General features: G+C 38.8%; 1 protein-coding gene across 2 annotated transcripts in view; it reads left to right on the top strand.

The window, feature by feature from the left end:
• MID1 (midline 1) overlaps window positions 1–17,323 on the top strand; it is a 654,743-nt gene that overhangs the window by 256,641 nt on the left and 380,779 nt on the right. Inside the window, exon 1 of one of the 2 annotated variants that reach the window (XM_054544081.2) lies at window positions 13,774–13,948. The exons of the other annotated variant lie outside the window; for it this stretch is intronic. The gene's annotated coding sequence lies outside the window, so the exon portion shown is untranslated. Of the gene's footprint in view, window positions 1–13,773; window positions 13,949–17,323 lie in introns of those variants that run through there. 2 annotated transcript variants of the gene reach the window in all.

The following is a 17,323-nucleotide window of genomic DNA, read 5'->3' as shown; positions in this document are numbered from 1 at the left end:
TGCTGAAGATATAACTATACAAATGTGAGTCATCTTTTGAATATGTTATCCTTCAACATTTTTGGACTTAGCTATTTTAATAAGTTCTATACTTGTAGGAAGTTTAAAACTTATAGTCACATCATTAAGGTGCAAAAATACATTATTTCTCTATAACTAAACTCAATTGAAGCCACTGTTTCCACTTAGCATAAGAATTCTTTGTTAATTCAATGAAAAAGGTCACTTCTGGTTCAAAGTGTGGTTCATTCAGAGCTTAAATCCAGCCAACTTGAGAATTTCTCTTCTACAGACCTCTGCAGTTATCCTAGGAAGGGTGGTCTGAGTGTGGGGAGGCAGTGAGGGAAGGCTATTTCATTGGCAAAACATGGGTAGAGGTGGACTAGACAACACACTTGATCTTCATCCCTGCCAATTTGTTTCCCACCCAGGCCCTGCAATTCAGCCTCATCCTTTCACTGGCCCCAGACTGAAATGTCCCACTCATAGCAGCCTCTGGGATGGGACCCTTTGTCTAGAGTGACACTACACACACTTTTTAGCAGGTTCCCAGCTCTCAAGTTCCAACCACTCTATCCACACCACTTATGGTGACACGTGAACACCTCCAATTGCCTTCTCATCAAGGAGTAGCCAAGGAAAACTTGGAGCCAGCCAGCTAAGACCTTTTCTTCATTTCTGCTCTGCTCTGGCTGCCCCCTATAGGGGCAGGGCATCCCACAAAGCTATCTCTTCCCAGTCTTCCATATGGGACGTACAGCACAACTCTCTTTGCTTTCAGAAACGAAGTCTTGTTGGTCCATTTTTTAAAATTTCTAAATCATCTGGGGCTCTGACTGTTGATATTTAAAGAAAAACTTTTTAAATTCAAGAAAATCCCATTTCTCCGTCAAAAAATCCTAGTTCTTATATATCAAACAAGCTTTGGTTTTGAGATTATTATGATCTGCTATGGATTTACTAACTTAATTCAGTAAAACAATTAAATGTTGTCTGTTAATTTATGACATATTCTAAGCAGTATCTGAAAGCAGTGTTCACAGAAAAAGTTGGTTGCCACCAGATAATAGGTAGAAGGCATATTCTCCCCTAGAGAATATGTATTTATTACATATTATTATAGTTTATTATTATATATACTACCATAGGTAATGAATGCTACCAGCATCTAGTGGGTAGCGGTGAGAGCCCAGGGATGCTGCTTAGCATCCTACAGTACACAGGGCAGCCCCCACCCCCTCACGCACACACACACACACACACACACAACAAAGAATTATCTAAAAGGTCAGTAGTGCTGAGGTTGGGAAAATTTGAGATAGTTAAATGATAGATATACATGGATAGATGATAGATACATAGATGCATAAAAATAAAGCTAGATATGGTCTAAGTGTCAAACACTGTGATAGGGAGAAAATAACCAGGGCATCCCTCATTGACAGCTTAACTTAACCTAAAGTCATTATGTGTCTTCAAAACTCAGAATTTCAGCCCTGTTTTCAGCCTATGTGCAAACCCAATTCTTTATCAGGAAAAATGAAGTTTGGCTTCTCCCAGGATTTATTGCCTTTCTAACCAGCCTGCTTTTTTTTGGGTCGGGCGGGGGGGAGTGTAAAACCACCAAAACATGCATTTCTAGGTGAAGTTAATTTTCTGAACAGAATACATAGTTCCTAGCACTGATAACAAATTCAGCAGGCTTAATCAGATTCAGATTTGGTATGCTGTTTCAGTGGAAAAGGAAAACAAATCTAAGAGGGCACTTTAGACCTTTGGCTCTTATTAAAGAGTTTATGTAATTTGCCACATTGAAGTTTAAATACAAGCTCATGAGAACTTCACATTTAAGATATGAAACTCATTCAAGAGGAAATATGCATCCCCCTGAGATGTCTTCCAGATCTATCTCCCTACTCTCCCAATTCCAACCCAACAACCATTATCAAAATCTTAATCGGTTTCTAAATAGAGATTTCTTTCATGTAATATAGTATGTGGATTCTCTGATAAATACCAATAAAAGATTTTGAGACCTGGGTATAAGTATCCCATCCATGAAGCACATATTTGGACTGACTTAGGGCACACACTAATCAAATACCTTTGATTGGCTGTTAATACCTCACACTTAACCTTGTCTAGACTATCCTGATATATAGTTAATAGTGTTTCAAGTTCCTTTTTCGAAAACACCATAGAAAATGTAAGTGAGTACACACTGGTCTGCAGAAACGCCTAGCATATGTTAATTGCAGTTAACCATGGGGTTCAATGATCAGGGAATCTTCTGTGAAATACTGGGACTCCTTTTAAGAGGAGACCCTCTGAAGATTTTATATGTACCACTGTGAAAACTTAAACTAAACCTTACAGATTTTTAAAACAATTTTTTAATTTGCTTCCCATTATATCTCTTCCAAGGTAGACCAAAAACTAGGTTGATTTCTAAACGGAAGTGTCTATTAGGAAGAAATCAAGGCCAATTCTAAATGTGTCCTTCTGGCATTGGGACACTAGACAGTATGGGTTTCTCAAATAACAACTCCATAGCACACGACAGCTTGCAGTGTCAAAAGCTTGGTGGTCAGTCTTTGCAAAGGCTCCTGAAAAACTTGCTAACCCAAAGCTATTCATTTACATGTGTGCAAACCCTTCCGAATCACATAGAAAAAAAATACCTAACATTTTAAAATAGAAAAAGGCAGAAAAGTTTCTATACTCTAGTGTATGTTTCCAACCTATGTCAAGTTTCTCATTTCTTTTAAAGAATCATCCTTTTCTCTGATTTCTATAGCCTGAGATAATAGCAGAGTCACATAACAAGGACATTGAGCTCTAACACCTTCCTGGAAACCTCCAGTCTATTTCTGTATCTGTCTGTTCCTCTTTGCAGGTCCCTGTCTCTGTGCCTCTGTCCTTGCTTTCAATGTATCTTTTCTCCATCTTATTTTTCTTTCTCTTGACACAAGGTAAAACTAACTTGGTATACTGTTTGGTTGTTCTTGTGTTTTTTTTTAAATAACCTTTTAATTTTTGAATAACTTTAGGTTAATGAAAAAGTTACAAAGAGAACGCAGAGAGATCCTGTGTACCTTCAATTGACTACCCTTAACTTAACATTATGTGGTACATTGGTCACATTAAGATAGAACTTCAATACATTACATTAAAAACTCCAGACTTTATTTGGATTTCTCCAGTTTTTCCACAAATGCCCTCTTTCTTTCTTTCTTTTTCCTTCTTTTCTTTTCTTTCTTTTTTTTTTTTTTTTTTTGTGTGTGTGTGTGTGTGAGACAAAGTGTCACTTTGTCTCCCAGGCTGGAGTGCAGTAGCACAATCACAGCTCACTGCAGCCTCTACCTCCTGGGCTCAAGGCATTCTCCCACCTCAGCCTCTCCAGTAGCTGGGACTATAGGCATGTGCCACCATGCCCAGCTACTTTTTGTATTTTTTGTAGCGATGAAGTGCTGGGATTATAGACATGAGCCACCGTGCCCAGCACACAAATGTCCTTTTTCTGTTCCAATATCTCATCAAAGGTACCACATTGCATTTAGTTACCATGTCTCCTTAGGCTCCCCCTGAAATGTGACAGTTTCTTTGTCTTCTTTTCATTTTCAAGACTGTGACAGTTTTGAGGAGGACTAGTCAGGTATTTTGTAGAATTTCCCTCCAATGTAGGTTAATCTGTTGTTTTCACATGATTAAACTGAGGGTATGGGTTTGAGAGAAAAAAAAACTGGCAGTGAAGGGCCCTTCTCATCGCATCTAACAAGGGTGTATGCTACCAACATCACTTATCACTGGGTGATGTGTTCTTGTTTTTTAGTATCACTAAATGCACATTGTTTTTAATTTTAAAATGAGGCTGGGCGCAGTGGTTCACGCTGTAATCCTAGCACTTTGGGAAGGCAGAGCAGGCAGATCACTTGAGCTCAGGAGTTCAAGACCAGCCTAGGCAACATGGCAAAACCCCGTCTCTACCGAAAGTACAAAAACTAGCAGAGGGTATTAGCACACAACTGTATCCCCAGCTACTAAAGAGGCTGAGGTGGGATGATCGCTTGAGTCTGGGAGGTCAAGTCTGCAGTAAGCTGTGATCGTACCACTGCACTCACACCAGTGTGGGTAACACAGTTGGAGCTTGTCTCAACCAAAAAAAAAAGAGAAAGTGGAATGTTTTCTATGTTTCACTAAAACATAAATTTGAAACTCTTTCAACCTTTAAGTAAGCTGCTTTTATCTACTCTAATATATGAATGTGTCTCTGACACATAGAATTTCCCCAGTATTATTTGTTGAATGAATATCTCTATGTCTGTCTCCATCCTCATCTATACCATGGATCAAGCAGAGTCCATGAGTGGGAAACAGAAATTGTAGGCTGCCTAGATGCTAAACCATTTGAGAGTCCAACCACTGTTATCCATTTGGACTTTAAAAAGTTCATTGAAAATAACTTTGGAAAACTGCGATATATTTTCATCTTCCTAAAAGACCATTCTAAGTTTTCATTTGGTTTTGATATTCAACTCTGATGTTTTAAACAGTGCTAATGAAGTGAGAAGTAAGCATGTAAGAGTTAAGAATTACAGACCTTGGGAAATGGGGTGGTGCTTTGGAATTATTATTGGAAAATTGCTCATTTTCATTGCTCTTTGAAGATTTTTTCACCACGTGGTTATTTGCCATCTCATTAAATAAGAAACGCTCAACGACATCATCTTAGGCCATTTGGCCTAGCCAAATGGAAAGAGGCAGCCGTTTAGGAGATTTGTTTTATTTTCTCTGTATCTTGATGAGTTTTCGTGCTTTACCCAAAGCAGTGAGTTTTACATTGCTGACAGACACAATTCAAAGATGCAAAGTAAAGTGAACTGTTTAAAAATTCAACTTGCTTTATTTTGCAGAATGTGCATTCACTCAAAGCTAAGTGTAAAAGGCCAAAATAATTGCTAGCCTGTGCCGATGGCACTGGTGGCTTTAAGAATGTCGTGCAGGTAAGTCAGCCTTTCTTGTGCCACTCATCCAGAAAACACATTGGCCACTGCACGGAGATGAGGGAAATAAGGCTGACCTGAGGGAATAAGAATTTCTTTTACTTCCTATTTCTTCTACATTATTGTTAATTATTTTAAACTATGTTGGCATTTTGCTAGTAATTAAAGGCCAAAAATCCCTTTTTGGAGATTTTGCCCTTTTTGTGGAGAAAGGGGGAAAATTTGTAATGCTAGTCTTTTGTTTTGAGAACTAACATTCTTCCCTAAAAAGGTACAAAATACCTTCTCTCCAAGGCTGACAATGAGTCCAAAATACAGATAATAGGTCTGTGAGGGAAATATGAACAATTTCTGGCCTTTGCTCCTCTTTGGGTTCAAAAGATATTAAGAAAACCGTGACATGAAGAGCTTTTGCGAGGAATCAAACACCTAAAAATCACTGTAAAATAGAATTTCAAAAATAAACTCCTCAGGACAGTTCAGATACTAAAGCAAATTTGGCCTTTGGGTACTTGCACAATGAATTGCAAAGGAAAGGTTTCTTAAGATAAGCATTTGTGTTTCGAATTTCCCCCACTTGGCTCTTTATGATAACAGCTTTCGTAAATAGCATAGCAGTTGAAACATTTATTATTGGAACAGAAATGCAATTACATGCAGATGTTGTCCTGTGATTCATTGCTTTGTGCCACATACATTTTCAAGCTGGAGAAAGAACAAGCAGGTCATCAAGTAAATGCTGTAGGCTGAGCTCCACTTATTCTCCTGACTTGAGTTATCTAATCTCTTTTGTGAGTGTTGCCACAATCTAGGCCTCCGTGGCCCTCCTTGGCAGCCTGTTTCATTGTGCAATTACTCCAACTACCGTCAAAAATTTCTTTTCATCCAACATAAATGTTCTTTACTTAATCCAAACCTGGTTCTTTCTCCAACATTCCTGATCCAAGGCATATAAAATGACTGCCACGTTTGTTTTGTTTTTCAAGTTTGTCATTGTTTTCTACTTTTCATCCGGGTGAAATTTGGCTGTTTGGTTTTGTTTTTGTTTGGCAATGAGTGAACTCTGTTAGTGCCAGATAGTGATAAGAGCTATGAAGGAAGTGAAATGGGTAAAGTGATGTGGAACTACTGCAGGTGGGATGGATGGCGAGGACAGCAATGTCAGTCATGGCTGTCATGGGCAGCCTCCTACCAGAGAAGACGTTTGCATAAACTCTGAGGACTGAGGCACTAGCAGTGAAGACGGCAGGTATATTCGTTTTCTATGGCTGCTGTAACAAATTATCACAAACTTGGTGGCCTAAAACAGGCCCAATTTATTTTCTTACTGTTTTGGGGGTCAAAGTCTAACACAAGCCTAACTGAGCTAAAATCAAGCTGTCAGCAGGGCTATGTTTTTTCTGCAGGTTCCAGGAGAGATTCTGATCCCTTTCGTTTACCAGTTTCCTTAGATCATGGCCCCTTCCTCTGTCTTCAAAGCCAGCAATGTCTGCTGGAGTCTTTCTCATATCACATCACTCTGAAACTGATTCTTCTGCCCCCTCCCCACCACTTCCACATTATAACAACCTTGTGATGACATTGGGCCCCCACAGATAATGCATGCAGATAATCTTCTCATGAAGTCAGTTTTTTAGCAACCTTAATTCCATCTACAACCTTAATTTACCATTGCCATGTAACATTACATATTCACAGGGTCCAGGAATTAGAATATGGACAACTTTGGGAGGTAATGATTCTACCTACCACACCAGGGAGAGCATTTCAAGCAGTGGGAAGGGCATGTGCAAAGGTCCTGAGGTCTGAACAAAATGGGTATATTGGGGAAAGAGAAGGAAGGTGGTGGCTGGACACAGTGCTATGAGATTAGTTTGGAGGGGCTGGCAGAGGTCTGATTATGGGGAGCTCTCTGGGCAATGGTAAGAAAACTAGATTACATTCTAATTGTAGGAGGATACCACTCAAGGTTTTAAGCAAAGAAGTAGCATGATCTAATAAATATTTATTTATTTATTTATATTTCAATAGGTTTTTGGGGAACAGGTGGTGTTTGGTTACATGAATGAGTTCCTTAGTGGTGATTTCTGAGATTGTGGTGCACCCGTCACCCAAGAAGTACACTGTCCTCAATGTGTACTCTTTTATCCCTCACTTTTCCTCCCACCCTTCCCCACCGAGTCCCCAGAGTACATTGTATCATTCTTATGCCTTTGTGTCCTCATAGCTTAGCTCCCACTTATGAGTGAGAACATACGATGTCTGGTTTTCCATTCCTGAGTTACTTCACTTAGAATAATAGTCTCCAACTCCATCCAGGTTGCTGTGAATGCCATTATTTCTTTCCTTTTTATGGCTGAGTAGTATTCCATGGTGTGTGTGTGTGTGTTTGTGTGTGTGTGTCACATGATAAATAGTTTTTAAAGGTGACTTTGGCAGATCTGTGAAGAATAGACTGTAGAGGGGCAAAAGCAGAAGTAGGGAAGACAATTAAAAAGCTGTTGTAACAATCTAGTTCAGAAGTTCTCACTCAGAGTCAATTTTGACCACTAGGGGACACTGGGCAATGTCTGAAGATAACTTTTGGTTGTCTTGACTTTGGATGGGGGTGCAATTGGATTGTCATCTAGTGGGTAGAGACCAGGGATGCTGCTAAACATACTACAATGCACAGGACAGCAACCCCCCACAACAGAGAATGATCCATTCCAACACGGTTGAAGTTAAGAACTTGTCTAGGCAGGAGCCGATGCTATCTTGGACTAGGATGGGGTGGAGGTGGTGGTAAGAAGTGGTCAGAATCAAGATTCAGGAGCATTTGGACCAACTCACCCATAACTATGCTTCAGCTTTCTGACCTTTATCTAAGGAGGGAGATGCTATGGGATTGGCTGCAAACCAGATTGGATTGGAGAATGTAAGGCTATGGGAACACCTGGGGAAGGGAAGGAGAAATGGTGTATAGAGTGCTGGGCTGTCCTTGAGGCAATCCAAACGACACACCATAGGACTTCCATGTATGGGCTATGAGACTGTGTTTGTTACTCCATTCATCCTCACTTTTCTAATGAATACCTCCAGGCATTGCATTCCTGTGTGCTTCTTTGTCCCAGCTCCTATGTACTTTGGGTTTATCATAATCTAGGACTGTGAACACCAGGAACCTGGGTCCTAATTTCTTCTCCATCACCACTAGCTTGGTGACATTACAGAATTGACCTAACCTTTCCTCGTTTTCTTTTTTACCTATGTTTAATGAAGGCAACATTTGCTTTATTGACCTTGGCTAGTATTGTGACTTTTCTTCCCTTTAATTTCATGATTGTAATTATTCTCTAGGTTCTATTATATTAATTTCATCATTAATATCTTTCCCAAAAGGACAATATAGTTGAGAAATATTTGAAAAATTGAGATGGTAAATTATATTTTGGATTTATTTCCATGACATTTTCAAGAAGTACATATTCCAATTCTTTTGGAATATTTAATAAGGAGACTGGTGTATTAACATTTTTTGTTAATTTAATTTAATTTAATTCACTACTTTATTCACTAGCACCTGTGTGGAAACAATATTAAAGGAATCTGAGCAATAGGAAAATGGCCAAAATAAGGCCTTTCCTGCCTTCTAGGCAGTTTCAGTCAGTTTGAGTCCCTTACCATTCTGAGACACTTTGTATAATGTAGAGAGCAGGAGTCTGCAAAGTATGGCCCAGGTCAGCTGTCCAGTTTGATAAAGTTTTATTGGAATACAGCCATGCCCATTCATGTATGCATTGTTTATGGGTGCTTTGGATCACAACAGCAGAGTTGAGTAGTTGCAACAAAGACATAATTGCTGGCAAAGTTGAAAATATTTACTCTCTGGCCCTTTGCAGAAAAAGTTTGCTGACCCCTGATCTAGAGCACTTAGTCTTTAGGAAAATTCTTTTTCTCACTTCTGAATGTGCTCTGATTTCTTATTTCTTAAAATGTGGATCCCCAATGAAGCAGTATTCTGAGAAACGCCTATTTTCCAGTGCATCCAAGATTAAGACCACCATATTTTTAAATATATCCCAAGAGCCTTTATAAGTAAAAGTGCTAAACTGCCAGCCTATATTCAACTTGCAGGCTAATGTTACCTCAATATAGTTATTTTCTTCTAACATATATTTTCTATACCTTTAATTCCAACCCTCTATTTATCTCTGTTGAACATAAGCTCCTTTCTTAATGTCACTTCAATCCTACTCTTCAAGGTCATTTTGAATTATAATAGAATCCTCTGAGATGTTAGTTATCTAATTTGGCACCATCTGCAAATTAAATCAACTTGTCTTTTATTTCATCACCCAAGTCACTAATAGAAAGGGTCAATTAAGCAGGCAGACTCAATACCCCTTATGGCATAATGACTGGCATTTTAAGTTCAGAAATGACTGATTAGATCCAATTTCCCTAAGAGCAGAGACCTAAAGGTGGACTCAAAGATTATCAGTGGTTCCGGTGGAATCTTGAGGGAGATAGTAATATTTAGAAAGGATGTCCTGGACAGCCCACTTTGGGCTAGACTTTGCAGAACCTTGCTCTCTCTTGACATTATAAGTGTCCCAGAAGAGTAAGGTACTCAAATTGGCTGTAAGGCCCTTTTATAGTGCTTTCCACACAGGTGCTACTGAATAAATTGGTGAAATAAAATTAACTTAGCCAAAATGTTACTCTTGTTCAGCTGGCTGATTTGTCATAGCTGTTATGTAATCATTTGTCATGTATCTTGATTCTCCTCTCTTTCTTTGAAGTTAAGCAGAGCCAAAGGAATTGCTTTGGCCAACAAGAGGCTAGTGGACGTTTAACGGTCACTTATGGGGTAAAGTTTTGAAAATCCAGCACAATTCACCAAATCCCTGTTTCCTGTGTCAGCAACAGTGAAAGTACATGTTAAAAAGAACCTTCAGCAGCCTGGGTTCCTGAGTGGCTATGGTTAGGTGCGCCCTCCCTGTTGGCCTATGTAAACATGCGGCATGAGCGACAGATTCACTTTTGTTGTTTTAAGCCACTGAGATTTGGAGCTTGCTTGTTACCAGAGCATATCTTTATTTATTCTGACTGACACAGCTGCTGAACATTGGAACATTTTTTCTAGAAAGCTTTATTAAAGCCAGGGATCATTCTTTATCTCCGTGTATCTTTTTCTATGTCCATCCTTCACAGAACCTCATTCATAGTATGTACCAATTAAATGTTTCTTGCACAGAAGTGAATTAATAATAGATTGGGTATCTGATAACTGAGTACAATATTTAGGAAATTTTTCTTGTGCTTTTCCATCACTTCTTTATGTGCAGAATGAATAATAAAAATCACTCCATTGTCCATCCAGCTTCCTGAGCATCTTCAAGATGTTTTCAAGTTGCATGTAATTGTCCTCCTCGGTTGTTAGATAAAAGGACATTGTCATGATATGGCTGATGCATCAAGTTTTACTTTTCCCCGGTATTTATCTGATTTGGCTCAGCCCAGGTCTACCCAGTCTAATCATGGTAAGGTCCACCTCAGGTTAGTAACAGTAACTTGCACTAACTACAGTGAAAGGTGTTGCTTGGACATCATTCATTTATTAACATTGCTATATTTATATAGAACTTCAATTAGACATTCTTGTGTTGTGAGAAATTTAGGAAAACATTAGATTTTCACATCCCATAATATAGATATACACAGTCTTTTCTGTAAGACTGTAAGCTCCATGAGGGTGGGGAACATGCCAAGCTTCTTTATGGCTTTACTCCTAGGATGTAGCAGAATGCCTGGACCATAAGAAACGTCAACAGATATATGAAGAATGATTGAAATGAAATCTCCTTAGGTACTTTCAGTAATCTAATATGTTGAGCCATTTTCACTTCCACTGGCAGGTGAAGCTCAGAAACATTGTGTCCAAGGTCACACATCCAAGAGATGCAACTGGAATTGAAATATCTTTGGACTCTAAGGCATCTGCTCTTTTTTGGCTACTGTGGTACACTCGGGGTGCATAGAAATAGTGAGCTTTCTGGAGTCTGATGGAGTGTGTTTTAAATTGTAGCTCAACTACTCATTAGTTATATATCATTAGGAATTTCTAAACTCTATCCCCTGATGTTTTCTTTAAACCACAATGATATTTTCTCCCCTTCAAATAGGTCTTGTATTTTATTTAGTTTCCCATAAGTGCTATTTTTTGGCATGGTGTAATTATTTAGCTGTAAGTACTCTTTCACTGGGGTCCTCTATGGTTAGGTTGAATTCATGCTGCTTCAGTGATCCAGACTTTCCCAAACCATTTCTTGAGGCCTCTAAGATGGATTTAGCAGAGGGTTGTATTTCCTCTTTGAAATATGCTACTTTGAGATCCAAATTTCATTTTGACCTTCCAATTCAACAATTATAGCCTATGATATTTTGTGTTTAAAGCCTAAATGATTGTTTGCTTAGCATTGTAAGAACAGGCCAGGCACAGTGGCTCATGCCTATAATCCCAGCACTTTGGTAGGCCGAGGCGGGAGGAACACCTGAGGTCAGGAGTTTGAGACCAGCCTGGCCAACATGGTGAAACTCCATCTCTACTAAAAATACAAAAAGTAGCTGGGCGTTGTGGCAGGTGCCTGTAATCCCAGCTACTCAGGAGGCTGAGGCAGGAGAATTGCTTGACCCCAGGAGGCAGAGGTGGCGGTGAGCCGAAATCGTGCCACTGCACTCCAGCCTGAACGACAGAGCAAGACTCCATCTCAAAAAAAAAAAGAAAAAAAAAAAAAAAAAGAATTGTAAGAACAAATTTGGAGGCCAGCTTAAGGCATTTAGAGGTTTAGCCTGCCCTGGGAAAAAAATGCATTCTTTGTCTTGCAGCAACATGTTAATAAAGTCTAAAGTTTCTACATAAACAGAACTTGCTTCAGTGGGAATTATGAGGACACAAAGAGTGCAGATCATAAATGGACTATATTAGTGAAAGCCATTTACCTAGCATGGTACAGAGTTTCATTTAAGATTAATGAAAACCCAGTAAGTAGAAAACACTGATATTCCTTCCAGTGGAGGAATCAGGATGAATCTTAACTTGATACAATAGAGATGTGAGTACTGTGAACAGAAAAATGTGTGCAATATTTGCCAAGTTATATTTTCATAATATTTTATAACCCAAATTTATATTCAATAAAAATACACTCTCTATCTCATTTTATGATCTTTCTGGAGACATTTAAAGGGAGTCATGTTAGCAGTAAGTTATGACTTTATAAAAAGTATTTTAATAAGTTTGTATATTGCATTTAAATTCTCTGGACATATGATTATTAAAAATTATATTTGAACATGGAAAATTGCCATTTTAATGTTCTTCTGTCTCTTAAAGTTGATTCTATTTTGGGAAATGCTATTGGAGTTAAATTCTTTATCTGGGGTTGTGGATTTGCCAAAAACTGATCATGAGACTTTGGACCAATCACTTTATCTCTGTAAGCTAACCTTATTATTGTGAAGAGGAAATACTACACACTTCACAGTGTTCCTGCAGAGATAAGAAGAGAAATTGTATGCAAAAGTTTTGCCCATTGGAAATTGCTATTCAAAAATAATTACCCTTCCTGGCAGTGCAATTTTTGTTCCTTACTCATGTTGGCAGAAACTTTTTGACATTGGTTTGTGTTGGTGCTCGCTTAGGTGGCATCAGAAGATTCATTCTCTCGCCTGTCCTAAGCAGAGACCTAAAACAGCCTTGAGCTATTTTTAATAAGGTTGTCACTACTCAAGGAGCAGTCAACCCATAGATGAAATGAAAACAAGTGTTTCGTTTTGAGATAGGTCCTTTTTAGCAGACAATCTTCATCTCTAGTACATAAGAAAGTCTCAAGTCTCCATATTGTCTTCAGTGGAATTGGCTAGAATTTTTAAAAATTATTACTTTACTAAGTAGTAGATAAAATGTAAGGGGAAGAGCTATAGAGTTCTTTTAAAGATATATTTTCTTACCTTCTTAAATCAAGGAAGTTGTTTAAAAATGTTTACATACAAGTATGCAAATTCACAAGTCTTAGATTTCTTTCCTGAAACCATCAAATAACACATCAGCATGTGGGCTCAGGAGGGTTGTTACTGGAATAGATGTCATTATCTGTCATTTTGCCCATCAAAAAATACAGTAGCAATTACTGCATTGTAAAGGGAGAAAACGCAAAATGATTGTATTGCATTATCTACCAAAGGCCTGGGAAAGTTGAATCACTATTTGTTACTATGCTCAAATAAGGCATTTGAGCCTTATTTGATGGAGGTTTATTCACATTCTCTTTCTGTCACATGTTCTATTCACTTCTTTGAAAATAATCTCACGTTCAATTACCCTGATTTTAAAAACATGAAAGACAACTTATAAAATGTTACACTTTTTTCCCCTACAGTGCCTTCAGATAATATGAGGCTGGTCACAGCCCATGATATAAAATACTAGCTGTTGACTCACAGTTACACTACAAGGGCCAATTTTACAGACTGCCAGGATAAAAATGATTTTAATTAAATTGCACAAATCCCTTTGTACTGCAACCAAACCCCTACGCAGGCTGATCGACTCTGAGCCATTCTGGTGTGTATAGAGTTAACCAGGTTACCAGGATTCCTAGTTAACTTCTTTCACCAGGAATGCAATTCATGTTTACCTATATAAGGAAACCTGTTAGGCTGACCTGAGTTTGGCGGACTTTTGCGCTGACTGAGAGGCTTGTAAGCACACACCCTGGAGAGGGGGAGTGATTCCGAGCTGGACAGAGCAAGCTTCCTGAAAGCCCCAGCCATTCAGCTGATCCGAGGCAAAGAGCCGGCACTTGCCCCAGACCAGCCTGCTTGAAGGACCTACAGGTTTGTCTCTTCCAGATCAGAATTGAGGAACAAAAACCCCCGTCCTGGGAAAAATGGGGAAGCTGGTGAGTCTTACCACTCTCTCTCTGCTTGCTTCTGCTAAGTGGCACGCCTGTCTGCTCTCACCCAGGAAGCAAAGTAAGAGGCGTTGCTCAGCCTCTAACCCCACAGCTCCTTCCTGAACAAATACAATGCTTCGCGAATACCTCCAGACAACTTTTTCTGCCTGTTTTACACACCAAAAATCCACAGAGGCAATGATTTTTAGCACTTTAGACATTCCAGAGAGTGTTTTTCCTAGGCAAGCATTTCTGTACTATCGTGATGAGCAAACTTTCTCATCTTTGTTACACTCTAAAACAGTGGAAATTAGCCGTGGGGTGCTTTGTGAGGAAGGCTGAGTCCCCAAGGAAGTGATAGTAAATCTAAATGGGGTTCTTAAAACCACAGGCAGTGTGATGTTCTGGAAAAGCATAATTTGTCACTAAAAAGGCAGTCTGAAGGTATCATTTTTCATTCACGCAGCAGCAAAATCCTTGCATCCTGCATATGTAATAAAGGACACCTTCTGAGACACTGAGGAAAAATAGAAGCCGAGCTGGCCTCTTTGTTCTAGACAATGTAAAGAAACTCGCTCTTGCGTTTTGACAAGGATCGTATGTCTATTTATGTATATGGCGAGAACGGTGGATAAAGGCTTTATGTCAAAGGTATTGTGGTCAATTGAGTTAAAATCTGGCTATATTCTATATGTGTACAAAAATCTCAATCTGCATATAATTAAACATGGAAATGTGAAAGTGTTTAACAGACTTGCAGGGAAATTTTAGTTATACTTGGGAACAGCCAACTATAAGAGACAACTGGGAAAGGAAAAAAATTGTTTCAACTGAGTTCTGCGGCATAGGTAAAACTTTTGCAAAGAAAGTCAATTTTTTATAGCTGTCAAAAGTGATTTGGAATCAGGTAAAAAAAATTTATTTTTATTTTTTCATGGTGATGTGGTTTTTTGAGTTGAATTAACTTGGATAATTGTGTTGAATGATTTGGCTGCTCATCTTTCAAAGGAATACTGTTGTTTTCTGTCATATACAGGCTTAATCCTGAGTTTGGGGAGCAGGTTTGTGCTACTGACTGCAACAAGTGGCACAAAGACTCAGTTTCAGATTTCTGATATTATGAAATTAATTGCTTAAGTTAATTTAAAGAAAAGTAATCAGTGCAAACAAGGAGATTTGAGAAAATGACCACGTTTTTAAAAAATGCAAGTTATAGTCCATTCCCTAGTGAGACTATTGATTTCAAACAGGCATTGGCAACTGCCTAGTCATAAGGACAAAAGCTGTGGCCAATTTTCTCTAGGATCTTTGACTCTAGAAAGCATAACTTTTGCAAGGACACAGTTTAAATGAAACTTGTTCACCTCTGTGAGAATGAAACATAGAAAAGCACCATGTATAATACACTAGACATTTTAGTAAATAAAATTCTTAATAGCACAAGCCGCAGAACAGAAGAGACAATGCAAATGTTTTAAAGTTTATCTCTTCAGTGCTGCTCAGAAAAATATGAGTCTTGACATTCTGTTGCTGTCAATGAAAGTCAGCAACCCAGGAGACACAAAACACTATTTTAGAATATACAGTTAATAACAGATGGTTTAATACCAGGTTGTCTCACCCTGCCGATGAGATGGCCCCAAGCCAAATCAGCCAGCACGTCTGCCGTTTTTCCTGTGAGTTGATATGTACATAGTTATTATACACTAATTACACTAACAGCCAAGGGAATATATAACCAGAAAGACAGATAAGTCTCCTGGGGTAAGGAGGGCAAGGGGGCGGTGTATGCATAGGGTTTTTGGATCTCATGTTTAGAATTATCCTTGCCAGTGGCATATGAATTACTGCAGATGACTGGGAGTCTCACGGCTAGAATCTACTCATCCCCGGCTCCTCAGCAGCCTGTTTGGGGGTAATAATATTGTTTATGGTATTTAACACTTTAGTGTTAACAAAGTTCCGGGAGGATTCCTTCTTAAAGATGAAAGTTTTTCCAGTGTCTGAACTAATCCTCCAATTAAAGACAGTTAGGACCTATATCGTTGCATTGACCCTTTTCGAGTCACAGTACTGTGTGCTTGCATGGATGGTTTAACCAATTGGCAGCCTCCATAGATCTGCAAGATGTTAGTAGGTGCCCTGGTTAAAAGAGGTTGGAAAATACTGGATAAAAACAAACAAACAATGGGAAATAGGTCTTCTCAGAGCCTTAATATGTTCATTTACTAATACGTGTTTTGACTCCCTGAGAGAAGTATAGTGTGCACCATATGAAGTATGGTTTGCTGCAGACTTACTTGATGGCTCGTTTCTAGGCTGATCATTCTGAGAAACATTCTTTAAAACAAAGCTTCTCAATGGATGGACCACAGATCACTGGTAAATGATGAGTGGGTTGCAGACATACCCAGTTATTGACCCCTCTTGGCACGTGGGCCATCAGGCTGTGGCTGGCCTGAGCTGATCCCTGGAAGGTTATTTCTGGATCACATAGCTTCCTCAGTTTACCTCCATATATGGTGCAGATTGCGTCAATTTCTCTGTCATGATGTATTAAAGTTAAGAAACTGCCTTTGACAATCTAGGCCCAGAATATTGATCAAACCAGTCAAAATACCCCAACACTGTATTAACTTGGGCCTGGGGGCTCAATGAAAAGAAAAATATTGTAATGTTTATCACCTTTCATGCAATCATGAGAGTGTTAAGGCCCTCTGCATGTTATCCAGTTTGTCCTCTTTATTTTATAAAGAATTTAATGATGTGTTCTATAGTGTGTGTATGTGTGTGTGTGTATGTGTGTATGTATGTGTGTGTGTGCTATTCTATTCTTAGAAGTTTCCTGAACAACTGATGGCAAAGTGCTTCATGGAATCCTTTCTAACATTTGGTTATTGCTTATACTTCCCTTTCTCAAACTGCTATCAGGGTTTGTTTGGCTGGGATTCTCCCACCACTAATACCGCTTAGTCCAGGGGCGGTGGACATAAAAGAACCTGGCTTTAAAGGTTATTTGTTAAATTCAAATCCTTTTCTTGGGCACTGTACCAAATTTGTACACAGCATTTCTATCACTGGTGAACTTTCTCTGGCTTCCTCTGCCTACCATTTGACATCAATTATCTTTCAAAAACATTTTTCGCGTTATTAATTCCTGTTACATTCATTCAGCAAATATTTATTGAGTGCCTTTTGAAGTCCTATGCTAAGTACTCTGGAGGAAAAACGGGTATATAAGAGACAGATGAATTTAAACCAAGTCTTCATTGCAATGGATAGCATTTCTGCAAAGAGAAATCTCATTACCTGAATGGTGCAGGATGTGAATGAAACATGATTTGCTGCAAACTTACTTGATCACTCACTCTTTTGCTAATC

The sequence above is a fragment of the Pongo abelii genome, chromosome X (genome assembly GCF_028885655.2).
Source record: "Pongo abelii isolate AG06213 chromosome X, NHGRI_mPonAbe1-v2.0_pri, whole genome shotgun sequence".
Lineage (NCBI taxonomy): Eukaryota > Metazoa > Chordata > Mammalia > Primates > Hominidae > Pongo > Pongo abelii.
The sequence above is the reverse complement of the archived record's forward strand: the minus strand, read 5'-3'. Positions and strand labels throughout refer to the sequence as shown.